Source organism: Microtus oregoni, unplaced genomic scaffold (assembly GCF_018167655.1).
Source record: "Microtus oregoni isolate MIOR12 unplaced genomic scaffold, Mior012 000001F_ref0000356, whole genome shotgun sequence".
In the NCBI taxonomy this organism is placed as follows: Eukaryota; Metazoa; Chordata; class Mammalia; order Rodentia; family Cricetidae; genus Microtus; species Microtus oregoni.
In genome coordinates, this window is record NW_024543060.1 from 61,977,958 (window position 1) to 61,990,208 (window position 12,251).

Consider the following 12,251-nt stretch of genomic DNA (forward strand, 5'->3'; position numbering starts at 1 on the left):
CAGATGACCACAATTTGAGGAAGTTGTTTGTTATAAAAGCATTAGCTACAAACCTATAAAGTCCCACTAAACAAAAAGAAAGAAAAATTAGTGCTGCTTTTGGAAATAATCAAAATACAATAGTCATATCTAAAACAGGGCACAGAAAGATCTTGGAATTTAAACTCTCTTCTAACCATCCACACAGTAGCATAATGTATGAAATAATTTGCTGTATGTATTCCTTTTTTGTTTCTTTTCATGACTTTAATAGATATTATTTTGTATTTATATAGTGCCATTTTAAGACCCTTAAATACTGTATGGCATTTAATTAATATAGTTTTTAATTAATACCCACAACAACCCTGTGAGGTAGATATTACTTCCATTTACAAGAAGGAAACTGCAGCACAGAGAGGCTAAGTGACTTGCCCAGAGTCACACAGGTAAGTTCACTGAAGAGCAAAGCCCTAGAGAATTAGCTTGATATGCATGATTTTGGGAGTTTCTGCAAAAATTAGCTATGAAAAATGATGTGCACCACCTAGACCACCCTGTATTTTCCACCCTGGAACTTTCTCACCTCCCCTAACGAGATCATCACTGATGCTTTTCACTTGCTAAATTCACAATTTCTTCCTTTGTTTCCTGTTTCCCCAAAATTATAATAATGATAATTGTTCAAAAAAAATGGTCTCTATGTGAAGATGTTTACCACATTTTGACAATCACTGGTAGAATCCACGCTAGAGACACTCCAAGATCATTACATCAGCAGCACACAGACATTGCAGACAGCTGTGCAGTGGGCAAGCATGTGGGATTCTATTTAGCTTACCGATTATCATTTTCAAGGCCAATTCAACTCTGAAAATAAAGAAGATAAATTATTCTGGCCTATAATTGATTCTTTAATAATGTTTTTTAAGTAACATCAACATGTCATGGAGAAAAATGAGGTAACTTGTCTTTATATCTTCAAGAATTTGGGGACTGTGGTGGATCTCAGAAGTAGCGTGTTTGCCTATGTACCCTACAAACAAATAAGCAAACAAATACTTTAAAGAGTTTAAACTTCTACTTGACAAATATTTACGACCAATGACGAGTGATGGGAATAAATATTCTATGGAATCGCATCAATGATGATGTTTAAAATTAAGTCTACTTTTTAGACATGTCCTAGCTATTGTGGATACATTGTCTTATGGATTGCATCTATCTATTAAAGATAACCCTTTCTCCCTCTTTGTGCACATGTGTCCATTTGTGTGTGTGTGTGTATGTGTGTGTGCATGCATGAATGTGTGCATGTTTGTCCATGTGTGCATGTGAGTGTGTATGTAGCAACAATAGAAGGAAACCATGCATGACTATGAATTTGTAAAGGGGCAGGAAGGGTACTTAGGTTTTGATTGAGGAAAGGGAAAATTAAGTAACTATAATCTCAAAAATATTTAAAAATAAAAAATAAAATAACACAGAGATTGTGGAGTTTGTATGTAGTGGGTACCAGATTGAAGAAATATACCTGTAGTACCACAGAGATCATGACAATGTCCCCAAAAATCAGAATGGGGAAGGACCTTGGAAAATGCAGGAAGTTCTGTTTTCTATGTCATATATCAGAACTGTTTTTTTAATTTTTTTTGCATTCTGAACAGTTTCCCCTCCCTCCTCTCCTTCCAGTCCCTCTCCCTACCTCTCTTCTGTCCCCATATCCACTCCTCTTCCATTTCTCTCCAGAAAATAGAATTTTTTTAAAAAATATAACTAAGTAAAGTTACCTTAGGTTAGGTAGGTGGCTCAGTTGATAAAATGCTGCCCTTCCAAGCATGAAAGCCTGAGTCTGATTCCACAATAGATATAAAAATATAGGATGCAGAGTTCATTTTCCGGAACCTAGTGGTGGAAATCTAGAGGCAGGAGGATTCTGGAGCTCACTGCCCAGTTACTCTTACTTATTTGGTGATGTCAGAATTGGAAATATCCTGTCTCAAAGAAAGTAGACAGCATTCTTAAAGGTAATCCCTGAGACTGTCCTCCAGCCTCCACATACATGGACTCAAACATCAACCCCTACACCAATGTGCATACACATATGCACATACATACATTAAACACATGAAGACAAAGAATGGAAGGAAGGAAAGAAGGAAGGAAGGAAGGAAGGAAGGAAGACTACTTTTAGGAAGGCTACCTTTATGAATGCAATCCATAAAACACCACAATATATACAAAATAGGAAAGACTAAGATCTAAAATAGGTTTAAAAGTAGTTTTAATTTTATACTTGGCTATTTATATGAACTGATAGAATATTGATGCCTATCACTTATCATTGGTCATGAAATTTTTAAGAGTGTGTGTGGGTGTTCCTAAATACATAATTAGGGAGGCAAAGGGGACATAAACATAAACTATTGAGGAAGAATGGTAAAATAAAGTAAGTATGTCTGAAACATCCATAAGGAATCATACTATTAAATATCTACCTAAAACAGTTATACCACACTTAAGTTAGGGTATGAATATAAATATACAGTTTAAATAAAACTTTTCCATCTGACTGGCAATATTTCACACAAGAGCCATAGACTATATAGCAAAACCCCAAATACCAGGCATGACAGGATCCCTTTTGATCATTGGTCAGGGTTGGCCAAAAGGCTCCCAAAATATTATAGGCTTACTATTGTTTTTGGTTGCTCTCTGGAGGTAGAAGTTAAGTCTTTTGCTGAAGACACCAGGCACAGATACAGGGCCCAGAGAACTTGAGCTGGATCTGAACTCTAATCCTCCTCCCTGAAGGCTAGCATTCATAGTACCAGATGGCACCATACAAACGTCTCTTACTTTATTGATTCAAGTTTTCCCCCATTGCAATTAGCTAAATAAGCAATCTCCAGATAGTTACCATTGCGTTAGGACCACCCTGAGCCACTAAAACTGTGGTTGGTGGTCTCATGTCATCAAATGTGTCCCTACAGCCTTGCAGAAGACTCTGAGGAGACTCGTTTTCTCCAGAGGGTTTGGGGCAGGCAAGCATGAGCCTTTGCTACTGCATGTCTTTGCACGGCACTGTCATGCAGTGAGCACATTAGATTGGGGTATGGCAGCCCAGTATGTGACCCCAGGCTTTAGGAGATGCTCTGGCTGGATAGGAAAGTGCAATCTCACAGTAGGATCTAGTTTAGGAAGCATAAGAATGCTTCTCATTAGAGTCTCATCCCCCCGTGACTCTGCTCTAAAGCAACCAGAGGTGCTCTGGTGTTTTGACATTTGCATTAGTCCTGTCTAATTTTTTAAACGAGCTCGCATGGGAAAGAAGAGCATGTCTGGGGCATTTGCTGAGTCTTCTTAACTATACACAAAATATTTATTGGATATTGAAGTGAATACTTTGGCTTTAATTATTTTAAGTGTATGGATGTTTTCTCCTGCATTTTTCTGCTATCTTCTGTTATTATTCTGCTAATATTTCTGTTGTTCTCCTGCAGAGGTGAGTGTCTGTTTGTGCCTGCAAACGAGAAGAGGGCTGAAGATGCCCTAAAAGTGCAATTACAGGTGATTGTGAGCTGCCATAAGGGTGCTGGGACTAAAACTCGGGACCTGGGGAGGAGCAGAAAGTGCTCCAGTGAGTGAGCCTTCTCCATCCACCTCCATTTTGGCATGTCATAATGCAGCAATTTACTTTGAGTTATACAAAATTTCAATGTAGGTTATTTACGTGTTTATTCTCCAGTCTCTCTGGAGCGATCAGCGTACGACCATGTACACCTATATGTGTAGCCATAGTGCTTGTTTGTGAGCGTGGTTATTCTGCGCACTGTGGACGCGCTTAGCTAGCACCCCGCAAGAGATGCTCTTTGTCTATGTATCACAACCGTTGTGGGGAGATGATTTTCTCTCTAGAAAATACTTGTAAACTTGGACTCGCCTGGATAGATTTTGACTTGGCAGTGACAGCAATGTCGGCAGCGCTTGTACTCAGTAAACAATGAGCAAATGGCTGACCGCTCGGTGCCTGTTATGGTCCCTTCTAAGGGAGAACGCTGAGTATGGAAACATCTTCCTTCACAGGACCAGTTAACAAGCTCTGCCGGGAGTGAAGCCGGCGGGAGCACCTCACCTGGATGTGTCAAGAAAAGTTCAATTTGAACTTTAAATCAAAACTTTCTTTTTTACCCATCGATCTTATTGCATCAGAGATATTTTATCACTATTTTGATCTTCAGTAGACAGAAGATGCCGAAGGAAAGAGCTTGCCAAAAGGAGGGAAGAAATCCGCTGTTTATCTCGGCACCCATGATGTCAGCTGAAAACAATAATCCGCCTGGTAGTGGATGTTCCCAAATGTAACTGTTTCATTTGAAAGGTGTCACTGACTTCATTTAAATGCATTTCTGCCCCAAGGTAGTAAACACCTTAAGTGCCTGAGGGGATTCATTAGATGAAGGTGTCTCTTACTGCCACTCACTTCTGTGTCCTCCCCTCTCGTCTGTGGAAGTGTGCATACCCACTTCTGGAGCCATGCTCCCCGATGCATACTTCTTTGAAAACTGGAAGAAATCACTATTTGGGTCTTGAAGTATAAAATAAAAATGCCATTTTATTGTGCATGTCTTTGGGGTATAGGACTCAAGCCACAGTTCAGACAGCGCTGCGTTTATTCCACCGTTTAGCAGCATCTGCAGGGGGAAAAAAAAGAGTTAGGATTGTCTCCCAAGCAGTCATGTTAAAACAGTCCGAAATTACCCCAAAAGCTGCAAATCAAAGAGCAATAGCCATCTCTTTTCTCTTCAAATTATACATCTCCCAGCTGGTATTTTTTTTTTTTTTTGCTGCCCCTTCTCTCTAAAGGTCACTTTGAAAACAGTACATTTAGATAATATAGTACCCCCCTTAAGGAACTGAGAGCCATTTTTCCTGGGCCACAGCAGCTTGCAGAGGAACGAAGGAGGTGGGGGTTACAAAACCTATTATTTTTCCTACCTTCACCTAATAAAATCATATTTCTTCAAATTCTGCCCCACGGTTGAGATTTCCCAGAGGGCCTGAAGTGAATTTGCCATAAAGCAAGCCTGCACACCAGGTGTCTTGTGTCCTCTTCTGCATAAGCTGATGCTGATGGTGTCTGTTGTTCTCCGGCAGCAGTTCAGCGCAGTTCAAGCAATAAAGCCTAAGTGTGCCCAAGGCTTTGCTCCCTCTGCTGTGCTGTCCATCATCCTGGCTTTCCTTTATGTCTTGCCTCCTGAATACTACGTGTGGGTGCCACCTGATGACAGACGCCGCAGGTCCTGCTGAAGCTGGTCACTGAAGGTGCCTCATCCCATCACTTCTGTGCTGCCGCAGATCCTAACAGACATTGAGACCTTCTCCTGTACAGACGTCAGTCTGCCCTTCTAGAGGCTTTGCTTATCCTTGTTCCTATGATGTCACCATACTGACCTTCATAACTGCTGTCCAGAATACTTCCAATGTTCCATGTGCTTACTGTTCATTTCCCCCTTCCTCCATTCCTTCATCATCCATCCTTCCATCCATCCATCCGTACATACATGCATACATAAATACAGCTATGTAATTATCCCCTTCCTCTCTCCCTATTGATGATAGGTAGATGATAGATAGAAAGATAGATAGATAGATAGATAGATAGATAGATAGATAGATAGATAGATAGATGAGATAGATAGATAGATAGATAGATAGATAGATAGAGATAGATAGACATATGCATAGATATGTACATATATAAAATTTGTGGGGACAGGGTCTCACTATATATCTAGCCCAGACTGGCTCAAACTCACAATCTTCCTGTCGTTGGCCTCCCAATTGCTGTCATTTCAGCCACCATGCCTAGGTATCATGCAAGTTTTTAAGTAGAGTTATTTTCAGTTCTTATCTGCTCGTTTTATTTCAACCCTTTGTCCATGAATCAAAATATGACTTTGGAAAGGGCAGCTGAGAAGCTGAGTGGGACGCACCAAGCTGTGTCCATCCATGTGTCCTTCTACCAGGAACCTGACACCTTTAGTCAATGTGAATACTTTTATTCTTTCTTGGGTCTTAGGCCTTTCATACAAATAGGGGTCTATAAGACCTGCTTGTGCCAAACATATCCACATAATCCATAATACTAGGCTTAACACAATCCAGACGTGGATTTTAATAAATAACATTCAGATGTATGCTATAGAAACACACATGTCACACAGTAGCAGGTTAGAGCAAGGGTTACAGTGTCCAATTTGATTTCAAAAGTTAAATGTTATGTAAATGAAAAATGCATATAAAAGTACACATGGGACAGTTCTTACTTGTGCTAGTAGCCAAGATCCCACTTCTGCTATCCAAAACTCAAAGGAGCGAAAGGAAGGTAGCAAGTTGTTTCCTGGAAGATAAAGAGAACTGAAGGTCGAACTGATGCTGGAGGTTCAGTGGAATATTTATTTTAAGAAGGACCATGAACTAAAAATGGAACAGTACTGGTTAATGCAATTGAAGTGGAAATACAATTTAATGAAGGAAGTAGGTACCACATACATATAAGCCAGATTTTCCTCCAATCATGGCTCATGGAAAGAAACTACAAGAGGTCAAGAAGAAGCCTTCTAGAAGTGAAATGAAACAAGAGCTCATAACTGAGAATCCTGGGTCATGAGTATATGAAAACACCAGATCTTCTCGGGTTGGAAGAGGATTGTGTTTAGTGCGGTCATGGCAGACCTGGATAGATGAGACTGCTATATTTGGTCATGGGGGCATGTTGTGTAGATAACTCCAGCTTCGACTCCAGAACCCTCCAACTCCAAAGAAACAAACCAGCACCAAACTCAATCATTCTGTGAGCATGTCCAAACACACTACAGACCAGAGCAACAGCATTCTGCTAGTTAGAATATCTAACTGAAAACCACTATTCCCCTTGGTCAGAAAAGCATCTGTCACTTCCTGTCTTTCTTCAGACACATGCATGGATGTCTCATTTGTTATTTTTAAGGAATCAGATTCAGTTTGATTCAATAATAATAATAATAACAGCACCTTTCTATAAAATAATGGCCTACTCTGGAAAAAAATGCTGTGAAGCTTCTTACTTTAATTTTAGCTGTGTACATTGGTGTCTTGCCTGCAAGTATGTTTGTGCACCACCTCCATGCCTAGTGCCCTGAAAGGCAAGCAGAGGTTTTGAAACCCCCTGAAACCGGAGTTACAGACTGTAGTGAGCCACCATGTGTGTGCCGGGGGCTCTCTTAAGAGAAGCCAGTGCTCTCATTGTGGATTCATCTCCCCAACCAGCCCCAACTATACAGCTCCTTAATTTCCTTCAAAGTCCTTCGGATGCCATCCCTGTGTTTGTGGGAAGGCAAGTTAGGAAACTTAGCAGATTAGCTTGATATCAAGACTGAAAAGTTGGGCTTGATTGCTGTGCCCTACATCACATGAGAACTGACATCTGCAAGGTTTACTGTGATCTACAAACACACACACACTAGATAAATAGATGATAGATAGATAGATAGATAGATAGATAGATAGATAGATAAACTGTTAAAACTGAATCATTTGTAAAGAAGCATTACATGGAATAATTTTAATGACTCTCTGCTGAGAGAACACATGTGTACATACATGAATTGCTTGTTGGATTTTCTCAGCACAGCCTTCTCCATATTCCTGATGTTTTGTCCACACAGGCTCCTGTGTTTTAAGCAGGGCAGTGTTTCCTGTTGAATGCTGGCTACTGGCTGTATTAACATTTTGATTATCAGTATCAGTATATGACACATTAGTATTACAGTGTATTTGCCACTTGCACATTTCATAGTATGCCTGGCCTCTCGTAAAGCTCAAGAACCATGATAGATTCAGACCTAGAGAGCTTTATGTGAGATGCCCGAGGCCTGTAGTAAAGGTTTACAGATGAGGAAAACAGTTCTGACCTCGTAAAATTCTGGCCACGTGAAATCGAGCACGCAATCGCTTAACCACTCAGTCCCAATGTAAACATCTGAAAAAAGAAAAAGCAGTATGAGAAAGCCTCTTTTGATCCAATTCCGTCTTGACAGAAGAATTTAATTTTAAATGTTATATGGAATTTCTACATGTCTATCTGTGCCTGTTGTTTCCTTCTCTTCATCTGCATATTTGAGACTTGAACTGATCATTGTGACATCAAGGTGCCTTGCAAATGTTCTCTTTGTGTCAACTAGACCATACTGTCCTCTCTGTGTTCATGCTTATCTCTCATAGAAGACAAAATGGACTCTCAGGAAGTAGTAGCTACATTCTTGAAATTTATAATGCACAGAAAGGGTTTGAGAGCTGATCTACACATAACCTTTATTTATTTGACAAAAAGACTCTTATTAGTTATATCTGAGACTTGACTGTATCCAGTAACTTACCCACATGCAACCCTTTCTTGCATTTGCTTCTGACCAAAGGCATGGAAACTTTAGGATCATATACCTCATAGCACATCTCCAGACTATCAGCGAGATCCAGAGGGATCAGCAAATGTTGTCTTGTTTTTGCTTTGTTGACAGTAAACATCCTTGGTGGTATGTTAGTAGCAATGCAGTCTGAAAGCCCACACTGTACTTGGCAATCAAGCTAACATATCTCCATGTCTCCCAGACAGACTACACTGCAAAGGCCTGAAAAAGTATTTGGGACAAAACTTTGAAATATTAATTTATGTGTATGTTCTCTTCTGTAATTTTTAAGCCCACCTTCAAGCAGTCAAAAACATCCAACATCAAGGAAAAATATGTGTGATACAAGTTTGAAATATTAATCAGCATGAATTCTCTCTTTTCCTCAATTTGGTGGAAAGATTCAGAGCATACTCAAAGCAGCCAAAGGCATCCACATACCCAAGAGAAAGAGAGAAACTTTCACTTGTTAACTGAGGGTCCTTTTGTCCTTTTGTCTGTGACTACATGGACTATAATTCTCCTAGAGTCTGCATCTCTCTGAGTCCAGGGTCTCCGGCCCTATGCTCTGAGTTTTAAGGTAAAAAACCAACAGCAGAAGATGGTTAGTGTGGTGATTAACATGGTGGCTCCTAGGATGCTAGGACCAAGTACAGAAGCCATCTTTTAGGTCTCCCCCAGTGGCTGGGGCTTGCAGCACTTCTACAGTCTTCATCCTTTGGTGCGCATTGCATTCCGTGTTCTTAGTACTTCACGCCAATTTACCTTCCGCTCCTCACTCTCCTCCTCTCTTGCCTTCCACAGTCTTTGCAGCCTTGGCTGTTTGCAGCTTTTGTTCCCAGTCTTTCAATGGAAGTCTCAGCTCCCCTTCAGCTGCTGTTGAGTAACCTTGGGGCTGATAGCACAGGCAGGCACCTGTGCTTTTTGTCTCCAGGTCAACGCACTCTACCTGTAATAACAGCCAAGCAGATGATGCTGTGTTGGAACCTATGCTCTAGCGCCGGAAAGAGGAGTGCCCAGAAGGAGGGGTCTGGAACACACAGCTGAGATGTGCGAGATGCCTGGCTGGCACACAGGAGCACTGTGTGCACTAGCTGCTATGGGTCGGGGAGGCACTGCTTCCTGAAGTGGGGCGGTTATAGGCAGGGCTCGTCTGAGGCTTCCATGGACTTATAAAGTCTCAGAGAATAATAGTGAACATCTGAAGTAGCTATGACAGAAGCAAGACCCTGCAGTGGGGAACATCAAAATTTAAAAATTATTTCTGGGAAGCAAAAAGGACTAACTGCTTGATTGGAATTCTGTTGGAGCCAGTAAAATTGTTAGGGGTAACAATGCCTGTGTAGTCTCACCCCATTTGGTAACCACACACACACATACTCACACACACACACATACACACACAAAAAAATGGATCTGGCCTTTGCCCATTCTTGGTCTGGAGCATTCAACCCAACTATGCTTTAGGACAATGACAACAGGCATCAGAATTTGGTCTTACAGTTGGCAATCAAGCAACCAAACTGCTTGTACCTGACAGTTTCAATCATGTAAATGGAAAACATTAAGGTACACCTCTCTCTCTCTCTCTCTCTCTCTCTTTCTCTCTCTCTCTCTCTCACACACACACACACACACACACACACACAAACTGACATGGAAATTAAGTTTTCTTTTTACGGAACTATGTCTAATATTAACTCTCAGCCAAACACCGTCAGGGCAGGCAGATCCTCCCAATACGTCTTTCTGACCCAGCAGGAAAAACTCCGTAGACATGTAAACCATAACACACAAGGAGGATCCCTGCTGGCTGTCCCCTCAACACCCCACAGAAAGCAAATGAATGTAGAAACTTGGCACCCTCTCCTCATACAGCTGTAGTCCTAGGGGGCTTGGAGCCGAGGGAAGAAACCTTTCAAATTTGTACAAGAATTTCCAGGCTCACCCTCAAGAAGTTTGTACCTAAAACCAACCACAATCGCAATAGTCAATGGGCTGTGAACACTCTAGTATGGAACACAACTAAGGTCTTAGTTTTGTTTCTTAACAGGACTTGAACAAGCCAGACCAGAACAGCACCACAAAAGTTCTGGATTCAAAGTTCACATTTGACCATAGCCCATGAGAGGTATGAGAGGTGCAGTGTTCTAAAAATGGGCATTAATAATTCAAATGAAAGATTTATTAGCAACAAGATGTATTAGAGCATATGGTTCAAATAGCTAAGGCACACTCTAAAAGTCTACATACAGCATCCTAAAAGAACATTCAAATAATGGAAAACTAGATGAAAATGTCCACAAAGCATAGGTATTAAAATTATCTCTCAAAACATGAAATGCAGGGGATTTAAGATGGTGTAGCAAGTAAGAGCACTGGCTGCTCTTTCAGAGAAGCCAGATTTGATTCCCATCACCCACGTGGTAGCTCACAACTGACTATAAATCCACTCTGTGGAACTTAAGCCTTCTGTGGGAACCAGGCACTGATGTACATATGCACACACACACAGGAAAAATACCAATACATATAAAATAATAGTAGTAGTAGTAGTAGTAGTTTCTAAATTATTTAAGGCAGATAATAGAATATATGTCCTAGAATCACACATCCCTGTTCTTAAAATCTACGGTAAAAATGTAGAGTGTTGATTGATGCTGCCTCCTTCCATTTGTCATCAGTCTGGGACACTGGCCCCAGAGAGAGCTGTCTGTAGGAAGATGTCCATTTAAAGAGAAGGCAGCAAGAACTAGGAAATGCATCAGGTAAGGGGTGGGCTACGAGAAACCCAGAGGCAAAGCATTGCTAACTAAACCAGAGCATGGGCTCCGCAGTGTTTTTCTGCTAATTGTAAGGTATCTAATTCGCCTAGAGAAATTTCATCCTGGTCAGCTTTCCTGATGCTTCCTCTTCATATTGACAACGTGCCATAGATCCAGCTACCGTGTGATTAATCGTGGGTCGGTGGCAATCTGGGACAGACTACTCCGCTGGTTTATGGAGTGGCATCAGCATTTGGCTCAAAAGTCTTTCCCTATCGGGGAAACTTTTACCCAGGGACCAGAACTACGCAGGTAGAGCATTTCAAGTTGAGGTGCATGTAATAATTATTCAGTTAACTCCCTTGTCATTCTGAAACGCACTGTTACTAAGCAATGGTAATTACATCTGCAGCCTGTGTACTGCTGTTGTAGTGATTTAAATTAATGAATATTTTATTGTCAACATGCAAATGCCGAAATATCCATGTTTGTTGTGCAGGCAGTTCTTCAGTGTTTCCTCAACAGAGACAAATAAAATTTACTCCCATGCAAATTTAATTACAATGCAATCCATGAAAAAAAAATGAGTGACATTTCACACATTAGAAAGAGAATTGGAAATTTTAAAATGCTAATTTTTAATAAAGCCAATTAACACACACTAGAATTAAATACAATCTTTGACTCCATCAAATGATTTTTCCCATTATTCTTTACTGTGTCATTAAAATTCAAATGTGAAAGAAAGCAAACATTCAGGAAATCCTAATTATGAGAAGAAAATGAATTCTGAGTTCCCTACAGGGGTTTGCTCCTGTGCAGATGACCTGGCTGGAAAGAACTCTTCTCATCTGCACTTGGAGGTGCCCACCTCTGCCATCAACACTAAAGTCCCAGATGGCTGAGACTGCCCTCCCTCCATCCTGTGAGTCAGTGTGTCATACAGCCCATTTAATCATGGCAGGGATGGAGATGTCTCACAGAGAAAATTCCAGGTTAAGACCTTTAATAAAGGAAGGTCCTTATTGCTATCTGGGAAATGAGGGTTTTGAAAATT